This window comes from Stomoxys calcitrans, chromosome 3, assembly GCF_963082655.1.
Source record: "Stomoxys calcitrans chromosome 3, idStoCalc2.1, whole genome shotgun sequence".
NCBI lineage: Eukaryota > Metazoa > Arthropoda > Insecta > Diptera > Muscidae > Stomoxys > Stomoxys calcitrans.
Genome location: NC_081554.1, coordinates 151,398,988 through 151,419,318, shown reverse-complemented (window position 1 = coordinate 151,419,318; position 20,331 = coordinate 151,398,988). Strand labels below are relative to the sequence as shown.

The 20,331-nt window shown below is 38.6% G+C and overlaps 1 protein-coding gene across 5 annotated transcripts in view; it reads right to left on the bottom strand.

Annotated features, from left to right (window-relative positions):
* Window positions 1–20,331, bottom strand: part of LOC106092677 (serine-rich adhesin for platelets) — a 250,128-nt gene that overhangs the window by 145,048 nt on the left and 84,749 nt on the right. For all 5 annotated transcript variants that reach the window (XM_059364548.1, XM_059364550.1, XM_059364551.1 and 2 more), the window contains exon 2: window positions 16,908–16,934. The gene's annotated coding sequence lies outside the window, so the exon portion shown is untranslated. The remainder of the gene's footprint in view (window positions 1–16,907; window positions 16,935–20,331) is intronic.

Below are 20,331 nucleotides of genomic sequence, written 5' to 3'. Positions count from 1 at the left end.
CTATATCAAAACATGGACCGATATGGCCCATTTACAATACCAACCGACCTACACTAATAAGAAGTATTTGTGCAAAATTTCAAGCGGCTAGCTTTACTCCTTCGGAAGTTAGCGTGCTTTCGACAGACAGACGGACGGACGGACGGACGGACAAAAGGACGGACATGGCTAGATCGACATAAAATGTCACGACGATCAAGAATATATATACTTTATGGGGTCTCAGACGAATATTTTGAGTAGTTACAATCAGAATGACGAAATTAGTATACCCCCCATCTTAAGGTGGAGAGTATAAAAATCGTCGTGCCATCTCTTATGCTAATGACGTCGTCGTTTTGAGATGCGATCGCTATCTCTCTACTGTCGCGGATATCCTTCGAGGCGCACTTAGGATGCTGACGAGGGCCAATGGGCTTGGTATAATTCCTAGGAAAACCGAGGAGATATGACAAGTTCATGGGACCGGTCCTTGATGGAATGGTGCTGCCGCTCTCTTCATAAGCTAAATGCCTACTCCTAATTCTTAAACAGAATGTGAACTGGAGAAGGAACAAACGGGCGCTGAGTGCGATCTACTCATGTCGCAAATCGGTAGGCGGGGTTTGGGGACATAGACCGAGTACGGTCCACTGGATCTACATTGATGTGGTTCGACCGATCATCAACTATAGTTGCCCGGTGTGGCAACGGGCTCTCGAGAAGGTGTGTCTTCGCGGTAAGTTGGAGAAGATGCAGGGTATTGCTGCAGTGCTGATTCTGGGGGCGTGGAAGAGTGCCCTGAGAGGAGCACTGAATGTGATACTTGTTCTGAAACTTCTGCACTCGTGTGTTGAGTGAGCGGCTTTGAAGACTGCCGCCGGACTGAGGGAGTCAGGAAAATGACGCTCTTCGGATTTTGGGCATTCGTTTGTTATGGGGAAGGCTTGTGGCTTGGTACGACTACGTGACATTGGTGAGCGACGAGTAATGTGCCGGGTGGATCTTTCTTCGATGGCGACCTGGAGTTTTTCTTCCCAGGCAGAGAGCTTTGGTCTGGAGGCGTCCCGCCATTCTTGGGTCCATCTGTCGACACGAATGGGTCCAAGCTGGGCAGAGGTTTTGTTAAACTCTTTGGCATTAGGTAACCATTTAAAGTTCTGGATGAGTGCAGTCTCTTTCAGCCTGAGGTTTTCGCGATCCTCAGGGTCTTGGATGTGATTCTGAGTCAAGATGGGCGACCCTCTCAGACTGTTACGATTTTTGTGGATTTTTAGATGGCGCTGAAGACCCTGGCTACGGGTGGCATGAGGTCGATTCTTTGTCGGGAAATGCAAGGAGCATCTCGGACGTTTTAGGTCTGCTGTCAGATGATGCTGAGTTCCAGTCCATCAAGGATAACGAAGCGACTGACGAGCTACTCAGGTCTGGGTCGCGGCTGGACTCTGGCAGTGCGAAGCCGATGGTGAGCCCTCCTTTGAGTTGGCTGTTTGAGATAGATTCCTGCTTTGACGAACGTGTTGACACGGCGTAGACTGGCATTGTAGGTTGCAGAGTTCCCAAGGCCTTGAAGCAGTGGTTATGCGGAAGGAGGACTTCGATTGTTTTCAAGATGGGAAAGTGTGAATTTCAATTGTTGGTGGGAGTTCTGACCTACCATTGCAATGTCAGGTCGCTGACGTGGAAATCCTCAGCTTCCCGAGCCCATAGCTGAGGATTTCTGCAGGGTTTGTGGGGATGGGGTAGAGTTGTGGAAAGTTGAGCAATGCTCAATGAGCATCTGCTGTGCCAGTGCCCCGTAACGACGGTGAAAAGGAGTAGTAGTGAACATCTCTTCACTTCACTGAACTCTCTACAGTCTTTCGACCACCGAGTCATTCTGGAATTCTGCAACGGTCTGGCATGGCTGGCCCTTTATTCGGTGAGACTTCTTCGGTCTTCGGCCGGTTTTTATTTAGATTCCATCCATATTTCCAAATGGGTTTCGGTTGTTTCTTCTCTTCACTCTTCGACGAATGCAATGGATCAGAGGCATCTGAATGAGGCGGTTGGCAACTGCGTTTGCCATGCGCGTGTCCTTTAACCCAACCCATGTTAGCACGTCCGCCTATGACGTTGAACGCCTGGGTTCAAATCCTAGCGAATCCTTCCTAATGCTGGCGATATTTGTACTTTGAGGTACTATGCCATTTGAAGAAATGGTATGGCATCCATATAACAACTTCTCCCCAAAAGAGTTGTCGCATTGCTGCACGTCGTTCGTACTCGGCAATAAATGAAGGACCCTTATCATTGAGCTTAAACTTGAATCGAACAGCACTCATATGTAAGATAATATGAGAAGTTTGTCCTTGTTTCTTAATGGAATGTTCATGGGCAAATTTGCAAATTCGTAAATTTGCAGAAAGCTTAGAAGTTTATGACCAAAATGTTGATAGAATTGACTTATATAGGCTGTTCCATCTAATAGTTCCTTAACTAAATATACTAACTGTATATAGTTTTGCTTTGAAATCTAATATCGGTCAATGAATTCAACTGATCTTTTATGAAGTCTTTCAAACTTTCTTTATAAATGACCACCTTGCAGGCTTTTCTTCCGATAATTTGCAGCTTCCATGTAGCCTTGATTTGTTAACTGTTTTGATCTTTTATTAGTTTTTAATTTATAGTTTTCTTTTTATTATAAATGTTCCCAATACTCTCTGGCAACAATGAGTTCAGTTTCTAAACGTAAACAACTGCAGGAAAGACAAAACATATACAACAAATCATATGGGCGTATATTAAGCAGGTTTCGATACGGAAGCTGGTTTTTACCTGATATGTTGATTTATTATTTTATCGTTTTTTTTTCTTGTGGTCTTGCTAATAAGAAATTGATCTCATATTAATCGGGAAACAAGATGTTTAGATGATTGCAACTGTTGCGTGTTTGCTCTATTCAGTCAGATTGGCAATAAAACTAACATCTGATATTTGCTTGAAGAGGTCATAAATAAATATGGCAAACGGCAAAAGTCGTAATAAGATAAATCATTTCTTATTGTGAGGGTGTTTCTGCAATAATTTCTTAAGAATGATTACTCCTAAAAATTCCTTTTTATAGTCTTGTCTAAATAAAGTCATAGCTTGTTAACTTTGTTATGTTATGATGATGGGAAACGTTATTCAACGTTGGCAACTAAATAATGACAAGTAATGAACACATAATGCATTTTAAATTAAACTAAATTTGATTTTAAGTGTATGGTGGATATGAAGTTAAGTCGTCATTGCTGTTGTTGTTGCATGCCAGTTCAAGTGGGTGTGCGAATCAGTGCTAAACAAAAGACTTAAGGCACAAACTCGATCTTTATTATAGTTGTAGACAACCACACAATTTAGTGGTAATTCTAAATGTTTTTATACATATACTCTCAATACAAAGATTGTAAGCGAAATAAGTGTATGTGGCTAGAATTTTCGTGCCTTAGAAACATTTACAAGAAATATAAAATCTATATTATAAGACTATTCATTATATAGTTAGGTTAAGTTAGTAATCATCTTGTTGTGTGCTCTTAATACTAAACAGTCGTAATAGAATATCACATGCAAAATTTCAGCCAAATCGGACAAATATTGCAGCTTGTAAGTCAAATCGGGAGACCGGTTTATATGGGAGCTATATCAGATTGTTGACCGATTTAAACCATACTTGGCACAGTTGTTGCAAGTCTAAACAAAACACTACATGCTCAATTTCAGCCAAATTGGACAAAAATTGCGGCTTCCAGAGGCTCAAGATGTCAAATCGGGAGATCGATTTATATGGGAGCTATATCAGGTTATGTACCGATTTGGCCATTCTTAGCACAGTTATTGGAAGTCATAACAGAACACTAAATTTCAGCCAAATTGGACAAAAATTGCGGTTTCCAGGGGCTCAAGAAGTCAAATCTGGAGATCGGTTATATTTAAATCTAAACCAATACTTTCCATTTCCAATGACCTATATCGATATTAAGTGTCTGTTCCAAATTTCAAGCTGCTAGCTTTACGCGTTCGACCACTATAGTGATTTCGACAGACGGACGGACATGACTACATCGACTCAGAACGTCGAGACAATCAAGGAGGTCAAGGGTCTTAGACGAATATTTCGAGGTGTTACAAACGGAATGACTACATTAGTATACCCCCTTCCTGTGGTGTTGGGTATAAAAAGTAACATCGAAAAAGAAAATCTTAGTTAATAATTCCGTGATACTTACAAAAACCTTAACTATTTTCCATTCCTCGCTCATAATTTGGTTCATGTCTGGTATTATTTGCCCACTTAAAAGCAGGTATTTGTTAGCCGCGAAAGCCGAGCAATAACATAGGAAATGCTTCAACGTCTCATCATTTTCCCAGCATTCCCTACAAATGCTATCACTTGCCGCACCGATTTTGCATAAGTGAGCTCGTAGTCCTATGTGTCCTGTTATGACACCAAAAGCTATACTGACCTCCTTCTTATTTCTCGTCTTCTCGCGATCTGGATTCCCCCACAGGATCTTCGCCGTCCCACCGACCGTTTTCCTGTTGCAAAATGCTGCGTCGACCCGATAGGCTTCGGGTTAACCAAGTTTATTGACGGCAGTCCTCTGGTTTTCACCGCCAAATTGTCTGCCCTTTCATTCTCCCTTACACCGTTATGTCCCGGCACCTTGACGATGCGGATGCCATGCTAAGTCGTCGGCTTCCCCATTCCCAGTTACGGCACACAAACAATGCGGATCATGCCATTCTCAAAGAAGGAATTCATCTACTTCTTACACCGCAAGACTGTTCGTGATCTTACCGTCCAGGTTATTATTGCCTTTATGGCCCGTTTACTGTCCGTAAAGATGTTCATGCTCGAGGTGCTCACGTTAACACCACACTCATTCCGAGATCGCCCGGATCTCCGCCTGCAGGCTTAAGTTATGGTCAAGCAGTCTAAAACAGATCTCAGTCCCTGGGTTCTCAATTTAGACCCCATGTCCACCATGTCCTCTAGCTCCGATCCATCCGTGTAATATGATCTTCCAGATGGCAATACTAGGGTTTCGTCAATCCAAGACTGTGCCTCGCATTCGACCTCAAGTGTCATCTCAGTTATCCGCTCGGAAACCTCTTCCATTCCTTCCTGGTTTCCTATGGTCGCCTTTATTGTACCACGAAGGAATGAGCTGCTCCTATCCTCAATCCATACTTCCATCGCCTTAAGTTTCCCAGACGCAGTGGCTGCCTCACACTTAATCTATATGTCAATCAGTCGGATATCAAGAATAGTCTCCAGTGCTCTAATGGGCGTGGTCTTCATCGTTCCGCCTTTGTCAAGACAACATGTTCTCTAAACCTGTTGTATTATCATAACGATGCATTTTTTCTCAATCGCAGTCCACCAAACTATTGAGGCGTAAGTAAATATAGATCTGAATACGCTAATGTAGAGCCTCGGATTCAGACGCCATTTCGAGCCTACGGCCCGACTGCATGGTGTCCAATATATGAGCCTTCTCGGTACGCTACTCAATGTGACACTTCCAATTCAGTTTCCTGTCCATGATCACATCTAAGTAATTGATCTTGTCTGATATCGAAATCGTTATATTGAGCAAATATGATGTGTCAATTTTGATTACCTTAGCCTTCCTCGTAAACAGGCAGATTTCAGTCTTTTCTGGGTAAACATTGAGATCCCTAGGTCAAGCCCAGTCATATGCCATATGCAAGATCCTTTCGGCTCTTCTGCATATCTCGTTCGGATCCTCACCCCTTAGAAGTATTATAACATTGACTGTGTAGCAGATATGTTCAGTCTCCTCCTCCTCATTCAGCAACCGTAATAGATCATTTATGGTTGTCACACATAGGAGTGGCAATAAAATACCCTCCTGTGGTGTGTCTTGTGCAACTTTCTCCCCTAGAATTGTGTCATGGGACACACAATTTATCCACCTGTTCCTTAGCATATAGTTTGTCCAGTCTCTAAGGACCGGGTACACCCGATACTGGTCTAAGGATTGGATCAGTGTGTCAGTCTGCACATTGTTAAAATCCCCCTCGATGTCATTGCATACCGTCATGGTGTACGTTTTGGCATCGAAGTATTCTTCCATTTTATGCACAACCTCGTGCAGGGCAGTCTCCACCGACCTTGCCTTGACATAGGCATGCTGTTTGTATTTGAGTAGTGCGCTGGATGCCCTACTCTTTATCATGGTGTCCATAATACGTTCCATGGTTTTGAGTAAGGTTAATAGGTCTGTAGGTCTGGTTAATAGGTCTGGTGTCACATAACTTGTCTTACCGGGATTATACCCCATAATACCATCCTTGCCTCCTGCCGGGCTATCGGAGTATATGCAAGACCTAATATTCCATCAGGGCCGGGAGACTTAAATTGTTCGAAGCTCCTCATTATTCCAAGATTCCGCTGTCTCCGTGAGTCCTGTCGTTGTTTTCAATTAAGAAATTGATTGAATCAGTCATTTTTTAATTAATTTCGGATTTTTTATTAGAAATTTCGACAATTTTCAATTAAAACAAGTAAAAGCGTGCTAAGTTCGGCCGGGCCGAATTTTATATACCCTCCACCATGGATCGCATTTGTCGAGTTCTTTTCCCGGCATCTCTTCTTAGGCAAAAAAAAGGATATAAGAAAAGATTTGCTCTGCTATTAGAGCGATATCAAGATATGGTCCGGTTTGGAGCACAATTAAATTATATGTTGGAGACCTGTGTAAAATCTCAGCCAAATCGAATAAGAATTGCGCCCTTTGTGGGCTCAAGAAGTAAAATAGTGAGATCGATTTATATGGGAGCTGTATCGGGCTATAGACAGATTCAGACCATAATAAACACGTATGTTGATAGTCACGAGAGGATCTGTCGTACAAAATTTCAGGCAAATCGGATAATAATTGCGACCTCTAGAGGCTCAAGAAGTCAAGATCCCAGATCGGTTTATATGACAGCTATATCAGGTTATGAACCGACTAGTACTTTATTTGACATAGTTGTTGAAAGTAACAATGAAAAACGTCTTTCGAAATTTCAGCCAAATCGGATAGGAATTGCGCCCTCTAGAAGCTCAAGAAGTCAAGTCCCCAAATCTGTTTATATGACAGCTATATCAGGTAATGAACCGATTTGAACCATACTTGGCAAAGTTGTTGGATATAATAACAAAACACGTCGTGCAAAGTTTCATTCCAATCGGATAAGAATTGCGCACTCTAGAGGCTCAAGAAGTCAAGACCCAAGATCGGTTTATATGGCAGCTATATCAAAACATGGACCGATATGGCCCATTTACAATACCAACCGACCTACACTAATAAGAAGTATTTGTGCAAAATTTCAAGCGGCTAGTTTTACTCCTTCGGAGTAAAACTAAGTAATTGCGGATTTTTTAAAAGAAAGTAAATGCATTTTTAATAAAACTTAGAATGAACTTTAATCAAATATACTTTTTTTACACTTTTTTTCTAAAGCAAGCTAAAAGTAACAGCTGATAACTGACAAAAGAAAGAATGCAATTACAGAGTCACAAGCTGTGAAAAAATTTTGTCAACGCCGACTATATGAAAAATCCGCAATTACTTTTTGGGCAACCCAATATATAAAATTTTAAAAGTTGTTTCTTTTATAGAAAAATTACCGAATTAACCGGTTTTTTTTAAATATCAACCCTAAATCGGTTTTTTAAAAAGACTTTTATTTAAAATAGTTTGATGGTGTATATGAAAATTCACCACACTGCAATGCTCGCTAATTTAATGCATGTGTCTTAAGTCTTTTGTTTTTATATAATTTTTGTCATTGTAACTTCTACATATAAAATAAAATTTAATGCATGTGTCTTAAGTCTTTTGTTTTTAATGTAATTTTTGTCATAGCTTTTGTTCAAACACCATACTCAACAAACTGCTTTACATTCTAGATTTGTTACCAGTTGTTGGCATTGACTTTTTTCGTTTTTTTTTTGTCTTGCAAAACCATGTCTCTTTCTTAAAATAAACCTTCACTTTTATTCAAAGAAAAGAAAACCAAAAAAACGGTATACTAAAAACCCATTGGACTGCTATGACTCATTGTGGGAGACAGCTTGAGTCGACAGAACCCAATGGGTTGAAGATAAATATTCGACACAGATAAACATAAACATATTTTGCAAAATATGACGAAATTATAGGCTTTTGTTGGCAAATGGACAAAATCAAAACAGAATGAAAAAGAAAATAGCAAAAAATGCCTAGACGGTAACAGTAAGCATTCGAGCAGACATAACTGTCAACTAAAATTAACATATTCATTAAGAAAGCAACAGAAATTCACAAAAAGAAGAATGGCAAAAAAATATAAAAAAGACACTAAAGAAGCGAACAACGTCATTCTCAAAATGGACCAGTGCACATATGGCCAAAAACCACCTACAGAAATGGGGGGGGGGGGGAATTTTTTTTAATACCAAAGACGTTTGTTTGTTTTTTTTTTTCTCAAGAATAATTTATGCATACTGAAGCTAGATTGACTTAATTTATCTACCAGGTTATGTGTGTAACCCAAAAGATCAAAAGACTGCTACTTTGTATTCAATGGCCATCTTGTTGGGTTGGTGTTTTTATGAATGTTTTGACATTTTTTTTGGAATATTAAATCAAAGATTTGTCGTATTATTTAGCTTGGACTTTTAAATGTTGTTTCATTTTTTTTTTAATTCCGCTCAACTAGTCTACGAACTTCCAATGCAGAGGAATGAGTTGTCTTGGTTTTTTTTTTAAATTTTGGAGCTCTTTTTTCAAGCTTACTGCAGTTATCGCTTTTTTAGTAAAATATCTACCTGCAATATGGCCTACCATGTTGATTGAATTAGTCTCAGCTGAAAACATTTTTTTTTTTATACGTAACAAGTTGATAACAGAAATAAACGAACGGCATTCAATCATTCACGGCACATTGAGTAAATGCGTCGTTATTTCCTCGACCTTTTCGGCCCGGTATTCATTACCAAAGTCAAGTTCATTACTTTGATTTTAGTGTTGATGTTGATTGGTGTGAAAAATTTTGCATTAAAACCGCCAAATGGGAGTTATATAAACATGTCTCTATCAATTTAATTTTATGCTAATTAACACTGTAATTGTCTATTGTACACGCTTTATTATGATTAACATATGGCAACCCAAAAAAAAACACACCAACTCATATTATGTTGCCAGCAAACGGGGAACAACCATGAGTAATTGTAGTGGCAATTGTATAAACAAAAGACTTAGGACACAAACTTTTTTATACCAATAAAATGTTTATATTAGCCAATGCTTTTATGAATGCAATTTAATTATGAAGGTTATTGTGTCTTTGTGTGATTTTATGACATTTTCCGTCGAACTGGCATAAGAATGACATTGGAGTTTACGGTACATTTAATCCCTTGGTGACGCTGCAGTTGATGATTGGGCTGTAAGGTAGACTTTTTAAGTGGTTCAAAAAAAGCTTCCAAAGATGTAAACATAATTTTGTCAAGCAAAAAGGTAATCAGTGACTCATGCATTTATTTAGATAAGCATTTAATTCAGTAGAATGGAACAAAAATTTAATATATAAAGGGGGATTACCAAGAATGCCATAACCTTTTTTTTAAATCATTCCAAGCTAATAACGGAGGGCTTAAGCCTTTCAGTTATGCCCCATTTCTACATTACCACGATTTAATTGATCAGTAATATAATTTAAAAACTAAGCAAGGTTATAAAAACTCACCCAAATCGTTTAAAACCGAGTTCCAGATGCTTAAATCGTAAACTTGGAGGTTCGGTTAATATATGAGCTTAGCGCCCTAAAATTTTTCATTTTGTTAGATTTTAAGATTCCCAAAATTTGAGCACAATTAGAAGATGTCAACACGTGCTGCTGGGTCCTCAAAGTTTTGAAAATCTCTTTCTGGTTATTTGACGACATTAGGGACTTCGGCGACCCATATTTCTGAAACGGATTTTTTTTATTTTAAAGGTTAATAAATTCATAGCTTTGCGTCTTGGTAATAATTAAAACAAGTAAAAGCGTGCTAAGTTCGGCCGGGCCGAATCTTATATACCCTCCACCATGGATCGCATTTGTCAAGATCTCTCCCGGTACCTCTTTTTAGGCAAACACATGATAAAAGGAAAGAATTGCTATGATATTGGAGCTATAATATGAAGTTATCGTTCAATTCGGACCATAATCGAATTGGATTTTGGAGACCATAGTAGAAGTCGTTGTGTAAAATTTCAGCCAATTCGAATAAAAATTGCGCCTTGTAGGAGCTTAAGAAGTAAACTAAGGAGATCGGTTTATATAGGAGCTGCATTAGGCTATTGACCGATTCGGACCATAATTGACACGTATGTTGAAGTTCATTAAAGAAGTCGTTGTACAAAATTTCAGCTTAATCGTATAATAATTGCAACCTCTACATGCTCAAGAAGTCAAGATCCCAGATTGGTTTATATGGCTGCTAGTTTAGGTTAGGTTGGTCAGGTTATAGACCAATTAAAAGCATATTTACCACAGTTGGAAATCATAACAAAACACCTCATGCTAGATTTTAGCCAAATTGGATAATAATTGCGCTCTCTAGTGACTCAAGAACTCAAGATCCAAGATCGGTTTAAGGGACAGCTATTGGGTTGCCCAAGAGGTAATTGTCGGTAATATAGTAGTAATATAGTCGGCGTTGACAAATTTTTTCAACGGCTTGTGACTCTGTAATTGCATTCTTTCTTCTGTCAGTTATCAGTTGTTACTTTTAGCTTGCTTTAGAAAAAAGGTGCGCGAAATTTTGTTTACATTCGTTTGTTTGGCGTCAATTCTAATATGGATACCACATGTATTGAAAGAAATTCAACAAACCAAATCAACGCTTGTGATATGCACCTTAAACGCAATGAATTCGATCCGTTTTTAAAACGAATCATAACTGGAGATGAAAAATGGTTTGTTTACAACAACGTTAGTCGAAAACGATCATGGTCCAAGCATGGATTGGAAGGGTGTGGTATATTTTGAGCTACTTCCAAGGAACGAAACGATTAATTCGGATGTTTACTGTCAACAATTGGGCAAATTGAATACAGCCATCAAGGAGAAGCGACCAGAATTGGTCAATCGTAAAGGTGTCATATTCCACCAGGACAACGCTAGACCGCACACATCTTTGGTCACTCGCCAAAAACTGAGTGAGCTTGGCTGGGAACTTTTGATGCATTTACCATATATCCCTGACCTTGCATCATCAGACTACCATTTATTTCGATCTTTGCAGAACTCCTTAAATGGTAAAATTTTTGGCTATGATGAGACTATAAAATCGCACTTGGTTCAGTTTTATGCAGATAAAGGCCAAAAGTTCTATGAGCGTGGAATACTAAATTTGTCAGGAAGATGGCAAAGGGTTATCGAACAAAATGGCAATTATATATTTGATTAAAATTCATTCTAAGTTTTATTAAAAATGCATTTACTTTCTTTTAAAAAATCCGCAATTACTTTTTAGGCAACCCAATATATCAAAACAAGGACCGAAATGGCCCATTTACAATTCCAATCGACCGACACTAATAAGAAGTTTTCATGCAAAATTTCAAGTGGCTAGCTTTACTCCTTCGAAAGTTAGCGTGCTTTCGACAGACAGACGGATGGATTGACGGACAGACGGACGCACATGGCTTGATCGACTTAAAATGACATGACGATCAAGAATATATATATTTTATGGGTTCTCAGAGGAATATTTCGAGGAGTTACTAACAGAATGACAAAATTAGTATACCCCCACCCTATGGTGGAGGGTATAAAAATTCAAAGTCAAGGTCAAAATGTCGTTGAAAGTTTGGAAATTTACCTTGGGACAAGATAACAGTGAACCGTAGTTAAAGACACAAAATAACCTTACAAATGGAAGCGTACTTAAATGTTGAATTTTTATACCCACCACCATAGAATAGGGGGTATATTCATTTAGTCACTCCGTTTGAAACACATCTAAAAACCCACTTCGGACCCTATAAAAAAAAATAAATAAAAATATATATTTCGGATCGTCGTAAAATTTAAACGATTTAACAGTGTCCGTGTGTCTTTCCGTCCGTCTGTTGTAACACTCTAAAGCCTTCAAAAATTTGAAGTCGATTTAAAGTCTTGGCCCTATAAAAAGCGCATTTATTATTCAATTTCGTTCAAATTTGACGCAGCGACTTATGTTAGGCTTTTCGACATCCGTATCCTATATGGTTCCGATCGGTGTATATTTGGTTATAGCTGCCAAAAAGACCAATAGTTTGTTCTACAAAATTGAACAGTAACTTATATTTATTAGACCACCCAATATCCGTGCCGAATTTGGGTGCATAAGTTATCCAATTTTCCCCGGATTGTGACAAAAAGTGGTATACATATATACCCGAGGTGGTGGGTATCCAAAGTTCGGCCCGGCCGTACTTAACAGACAGACGGACAGACAGACGGACAGACAGACGGACAACAGACGGACAGACAAACGGACAGACAGACGGACAGACAGACGGACAGACAGACGGACAGACAGACGGACAGACAGACGGACAGACAGACGGACAGACAGACGGACAGACAGACGGACAGACAGACGGACAGACAGACGGACAGACAGACGGACAGACAGACGGACAGACAGACGCACTGACAGACGCACAGACAGACGGACAGACGAACAGACAATGAGACGACGACTAGGCTTAAAATCGCTTCCTGATTCAAGTTTTTGCCAGCTGAATTTAGTAAGCTTTTACTTGTTGTAATTTGTAACGGCACTAGGCATTAAGTTCGGCCGGGCCGAACTTTGCGTACCCACCAACTCAGATATAAACATTAAACACATTTCGCCAATGTCCGGTAAAAAATGCACCAAATATGGTGCAATTTGGACAAACATCGGCACGGACGGGGGTCTAACACAATTCACAATAAGCCCGTAAATTAGGATTTTGGCCTATGTTTTAGCCATATCCAAGTATATTCCGATCTTTACCATATTCGCAAAGTATGTGAAGTGCTTTTGAATACACATTTTTTGGTCCCTAGACCCTTAATAGGGAGATCGGTATATACTGGAGCTTTGACAACATATCAACTGATCTGGCCCATATCAGGCACAAATGTAGAATGGCTTAACACAGCTTACTGTGTAGAATTTCAAAAATATCAGGTGATAAATGCGTTTGAGGGATCGGTATATATAGCAGCTATGTTAAAACATTATCAGATCTTCATCATATTGAACATGAATATAGAAGGGTCCAACACAGCTCATTGAGCCAAATTTCAGCGAGACCGTTTAATAAATGATCGATTTATATGCCCCAATGGAGGCCACTGTAGCCCAGAGGTTACAGTGACCGACTCGAATCCTTGCGAGATCATCTAAAAACAAGTTAAAAGGCGTTAAGTTCGGCCGGGCCGAACTTTAGATATCCACCACTTCTAGTATAAATGTAAACACCTTTCGTCAGAATCCGGTGAAAAATGCATAATTTATGCCCCCATAGCAGCTATATCGAAATATGATCCGATTTGGACCAAATTCAGTACGGACTGAAATATAGACCGATCTGAACCATATACGACATGGATATCGAAAAGCCTAACATAAGTCACTGTCCCAAATTTCAGCGAAATAGGACAATAAAGGCGTCTTTAATGGACTTAAACCTTAAATCGAGAGATCGGTCCATATGGCAGCTATATCCAACTCTTGACCGATCTGAGCCAAATTGCTGAAAGATGTGGAGAGGCTTAACACAACTCACTGTCCCAAATTTCGGCGACATCGGCCAATAAATGTGGCTTTTATGGGCCAAAGACCCGAAATCAGCGGATCGGTCTATATGGGCCCTATATCAAGATATAGTCCGATGAGGAGGCATTGAAAATGAATTTTCAACAGATCGGTTCAGATTTAGATATAGCTGCCAAATAGACCGATTTCTTGATTTATGGTTTTGGGCCCATAAAATGCTCATTTATTGTCTGTTGTCGCCGAAATTTGGAACAGTGAGTTATGTTAAGCCCCTTGACATACTTCTGCAATATCGCACAGATCGGTGGAGATTTGGATATAGCTGCCATATAGACCGATATCTAGGTTTTAGGTTTTGGGGCGATAAAAGACGCATTTATTTTCCGATGTCGCTCAAATTTGGGACGGTGGGTTGTGTTAGGCCCTTCAATATCCTTTTTAAATTTGATCCAGATCCGTCCAGATCTGCCATATAGACCGATATCCCGATATCCCGATTTATAGTCTTGGTCCCATAAAGTAGCATTTATAATCTGATTTCACTTAAATTTTACACGGTGACTTATGCTAATCATTTCGACATCCGTTTAGTACAAGATTCAAATCGGTTTAATTTCAGATATAGCTACTTAAGAGACCAATATTTTGTTATACGCAATTGAAAAATGACTTGTACTTATAAGTATTTGGTCCAAATCGGAACATATTTCGATATAGCTGCTATGGGGCGTAAGGTATTAATTTTTCACCGGATTTTGACGAAAGATGTTTTACATATATACCCGAGGTGGTGGGTATCCAACGCCTTTTTACTTGTTGTCCCTGCTTATGGACAAAAAATGACTCTGTAAAAAGTTTCAGCTCAATATCTCTCTTTTTAAAGACTGTATCGTGTTTTCAACATATTCTTTATAGAATCGGAAATGGACATTACGATGTGTTGCAAACGGAATGGCATCAATCCTTCGATGGTGGGCATAAAAAATTTCAGCGGTGGTTATCCCCTTCCAATGCAGTCGACATTTGTGAAGTACTGTACCATTTGGTATGATAGCCAGGTAAAAACTTCTCCCCAAAGAGATGTCGCCTGCTACACGCCGTTCAGACTCGGATATAAACAGCAGGTGGTAATCAGTGAGCTTATAATTGAAACGGACAGAACTCATTGATACGTAAGAAGTTTGCCTCTGTTCCTTATTGGAATGTTTATAGGCAAAATTTGCATGTTCAAACTGTAATAACTACGTTTGATTAATGAGAACATTATTGCAAATTACCCTAAATCTAACGAACATATATATGGGAGCAATATCGGAATCGGTATTGTGGTAGTCGTCGAGATAAGCATTGTGCAAAATTTGTGTCAAAATTGGTCAATAAATGCACTTGCAGTGACCATAGAAATTAAAATCGGGCGATATGCGTATATGACAGCTATATCTAAATCTGGGCCGATTTCTATGAAACTCAATAGTAAAGGGTGATTTTTTTGAGGTTAGGATTTTCATGCATTAGTATTTGACAGATCACGTGGGATTTCAGACATGGTGTCAAAGAGAAAGATGCTCAGTATGCTTTGACATTTCATCATGAATAGACTTACTAACGAGCAACGCTTGCAAATCATTGAATTTTATTACCAAAATCAGTGTTCGGTTCGAAATGTGTTCATTCACCGTTCAGCGATGAGGCTCATTTCTGGTTGAATGGCTACGTAAATAAGCAAAATTGCCGCATTTGGAGTGAAGAGCAACCGTTCAAGAACTGCCCATGCATCCCGAAAAATGCACTGTTTGGTGTGGTTTGTACGCTGGTGGAATCATTGGACCGTATTTTTTCAAAGATGCTGTTGGACGCAACGTTACGGTGAATGAACACATTTCGAACCGAACACTGATTTTGGTAATAAAATTCAATGATTTGCAAGCGTTGCTCGTTAGTAAGTCTATTCATGATGAAATGTCAAAGCATACTGAGCATCTTTCTCTTTGACACCATGTCTGAAATCCCACGTGATCTGTCAAATACTAATGCATGAAAATCCTAACCTCAAAAAAATCACCCTTTAGTATCTAGAGTCATAAGAAAAATCGCTCCTGCCAAATTACAAGAGAATCAGTTAACAAATTTGCAATATTTTTCTCCTGGATTCTAACCTAGGCGTTCAGCATCATAGGCGGACGTGCTCTGCGATATGGTGGCCTCCATATGAACATATTTGCTCGAAATTTGATACGGATTGTTTAATAATGCATCTGAAAACATTCGCCGAAGTCCATCAAAATTGGTTCAGATTTGGATAAAGCTCCCACATTGTACTTTTAGGGTAGGTGTAGGGTATTATACAGGTGACACCGCCCGACTTTTGCCCTTCCTTACTGATTTTGTATAAATTTTTAGCAGAATCCATGATGGCGGGTTCCCAATATTCGGCCCGGACGAACTTAGCACGCTTTTAATAGTCTTTCACTTATGCATGTCCCTGTCCCAAGCTTTTCTCTTAGGTTCTTTGCATAATATTTTATGTACTTCACCTACAGTTGTGTAATTTACTTGTGTTGAAAAATGTTTTGCGAAGTGAAACATGTATTGAAAATGTTTTGAGCAAACATCGACAAGATAAAGCTTTTAACTAAACATCAGGTTAATCATGTACAAATGTTGCTAAAAGTTCATGCAAATGTTTTTTTTAACTTTTTTATGGGGATTGAATTTTCGATTTCATATTATGGAGCATTAAAACCCTATGAATATGTAGGAAAGTCATCTTAAGACAAGCCTTATTGGATTTGTACATAGCAATTGAGCCGTATCGATTTGTTAATGCCTTTCCAAGTTAGTCAGATATGCAAATTTAAAGAATCATATCAAGACTTGAGGTATATAACTACAATAAAAACTAAATAAATAATTTTTGAATTATTCACTCGATTTTCAAATTTTCATCTGTCTCACTCCTCTTAAACAGTGTTCCAATCATTAAAACTGTTATCCACCATATCTACCAAAAATTTTTACCACTTAATTTTTTTTAGCATGTGGAAAATCAAAAGACTTAAGAGAGGAACTTGAAAAAAAAGCAACGTATTCTTACCTTTACCTATACGCAAGAAGATAAAATCTGAAATTAAAAGATGTATTTATTTATTAATTACAATGCATCAAATTTTGAGAAAATATATATCAAATAGATAAAAAATTATCGAAAACCATTTCTTTCTCCTAACTGGGCTGTAATCATTAAATCCCAACTTATTTACAAAAACCATATATTTAGTCATGGTCATTAAATTCCACTAGCTAACCACAATAGAAAAAAAAATAGTTCCATAAAATATTTGTGTATTCCTCTCTTGGCTTTAAAGGAGACTTGTTTGTGGTGTCTTGATGGTCATGGTCCAACCATTGTTCTCTAATGCGATGGGAAACCAAAGAATCCACAAAAAAATAAAACCTCTTCAGCCCCATCTACTGTTCATGTCCAGCCATCATCTAGCCATGACATAGGGGTACCACAAAACGTTTATAGCTAGCCACAACAAAGACATTGTACATCTTGTTAGTCTTAGATTGCGATATTGTTAAAGATTTCTGACTTTTTACTGCCGCTGCTGACGATGTTGCAGCCTTTGCTGGTGTCTGTATTGATTGGTGCCATTGCAATACACAAAAAAAAGAAAACCTTAACTACTCCCTTGGCTTGGCAAAATGCTGATGGTCATTGTTAAGTGGATTTACTCCTTGTTTTCTCTCACTCCAGCAATTTTATTGCCATAGACAATGCTGCACTAAGGTTTTTCAGAGAAGCAAAAAACACAACGATTTCTTTCCTTGGCATTGGCAAAAAAAAAATAAATTGTTTGCTTTTATCCTCGAGGGTGCATGTTTAAGTAGTTATTTATGGCCACAAAAGTGTCAGGTCTTATCAACATGAAACATCTATGTTTTGCAGCAACAAGCTAGGAAAAAGACAAAGACCATAATGCCACTTAGCACAAGGTAAGGAAACTTGGAAAGGAATACAAAAGTTCCTATGTGGTCCTGCTGTATTCGCATTCAATACTCAATCTAATAAGGAATTGAACAAAAACCCAATTGGGAATTGAAAATAAGCTAGGAATAGAGAGTGATTGTCTATTGGAAATGATTGGCTAGAATTAGCAATAAGATGAGAAATGAGAAAAAGTTCAAGAAACCTTATACAAAGAAGTCTTAGTATGGGGAATTTCCACAAAAAAAAAAAATGCTTTTAACTTGAACCGAAAGACATCAGCAACAACTTTTCAATGTATAATTCATGAGAGAAGGGGGGAAATTTGTGACCAGATTCTTGTGACATAGGCTTAGCTGTCGAAAAAGGGGTTCAAAAGACCATCTCAATTGTTGAACTTCAGCATGCATGAAAACACTTTTTATACCTACTACTATAGGAGGGTAATATTGATCTGCATTTCTCTTGACATTCTAAGTCGATGACCGTAGCTATGCAAATGGGTTCAGCTTTGCATATAGCTCTCATCAATGACATAGCCAAGATTTCATTAAAGTTTTTAGCACGTAACACTTAAGGAAATTATTATTCGCAAAATCTTCTTTTTTGTAAAATTCATATTCATGGGTAGTTTTATTAAGAAAATTACAACACTAAATACTTAAATCTGCAGTAGTTGTACCGCCATCGTCAAAAGTTTTTTTTTTTTTTTTGTATGTTTGTCTAAAACGATGCCAAAAATGTTACCTTAAAAAAAATTACATTACAATTTAGACTTTAAAAAAATTTTATTAAAACGTTGGCTTTTAAAATATTTTAGGAAATTTGTCTTTATACATTTTTTGAGAAGATACATAAGAAGACAAGTAAAAGCGTGCTAAGTTCGGCCGGGCCGAATCTTATATACCCTCCACCATGGATCGCATTTGTCGAGTTCTTTTCCCGGCATCTCTTCTTAGGCAAAAAAGGATATAAGAAAAGAGTTGCTCTGCTATTAAAATGATATCAAGATATGGTCCGGTTCGGAAAACAATTAAATTATATGTTGGAGACCTGTGTAAAATTTCAGCCAATTCGTATAAGAATTGCGCCCATTGGGGCTCACGAAGTAAAATAGAGAGAACGATTTTTATGGGATCTGTATCGGGCTATAGGCCGATTCAGACCATAATAAACACGTTTGTTGATGGTCATGAGAGAATCCGTCGTACAAAATTTCAGGCATATCGGATAATAATTGCGACTTATAGGGGTCAAGAAGTCAAGATCCCAGATCGGTTTATATGGCAGCTATATCAGGTTATGAACTGATTTGAACCTTATTTGACACAGTTGTTGAAAGTAAAAATAAAATACGTCACGCAAAATTTCAGCCAAATCGGATAGGAATTGCGCCCTCTAGAAGCTCAAGAAGTCAAATCCCCAGATCTGTTTATATGACAGCTATATCAGGTTATGGACCGATTTCAACCATACTTGGCACAGTTGTTGGATATCATAACGAAATACTTCGTGCAAAAATTCATTCAAATCGGATAGGAATTGCGCCCTCTAGAGGCTTAAAAAGTCAAGACCCAAGATCGGTTTATATGGCAGCTATATCAGGTTATGGACCGATTTAAACCATACTTGGCACAGTTGTTGGGTATCATAACAAAACACGTCGTGCAAAAATTCATTCCAATCGGAAGAGAATTGCGCACTCTAGAGGCTCAAGAAGTCAAGACCCAAGATCGGTTTATATGGCAGCTATATCAGGTTATTGACCGATTTGAACCTTATTTGACACAGTTGTTGGGTATCATAACAAAACACGTCGTGCGAAATTTTATTCCATTCGGATAAGAATTGCGCCCTCTAGAGGCTCAAGAAGTCAAGACCCAAGATCGGTTTATATGGCAGCTATATCAGGTTATAAACCGATTTAAACCATATTTGGCACAGTTGTTGGATATCATAACAAAACACGTCGTGCAAAATTTCGTTCAAATCGGATAAGAATTGCGCACTCTAGAGGCTCAAGAAGTCAAGACCCAAGATCGGTTTATATGGCAGCTATATCAAAACATGGACCGATATGGCCCATTTACAATACCAACCGACCTACACTAATAAGAAGTATTTGTGCAAAATTTCAAGCGGCTAGCTATACTCCTTCGGAAGTTAGCGTGCTTTCGACAGACAGACGGACGGACGGACGGACGGACAGACGGACGGACGGACGGACGGACGGACAGACGGACGGACGGACGGACAGACGGACGGACATGGCTAGATCGACATAAAATGTCACGACGATCAAGAATATATATACTTTATGGGGTCTCAGACGAATATTTCGAGTAGTTACAAACAGAATGACGAAATTAGTATACCCCCCATCTTATGGTGGAGGGTATAAAAATTCAGTTTTTTGAATTAAGTCCAAATTAGACCAATCGGTTTTGTTTTTATACCCTCCACCATAAGATGGGGGGTATACTAATTTCGTCATTCTGTTTGTAACTACTCGAAATATTCGTCTGAG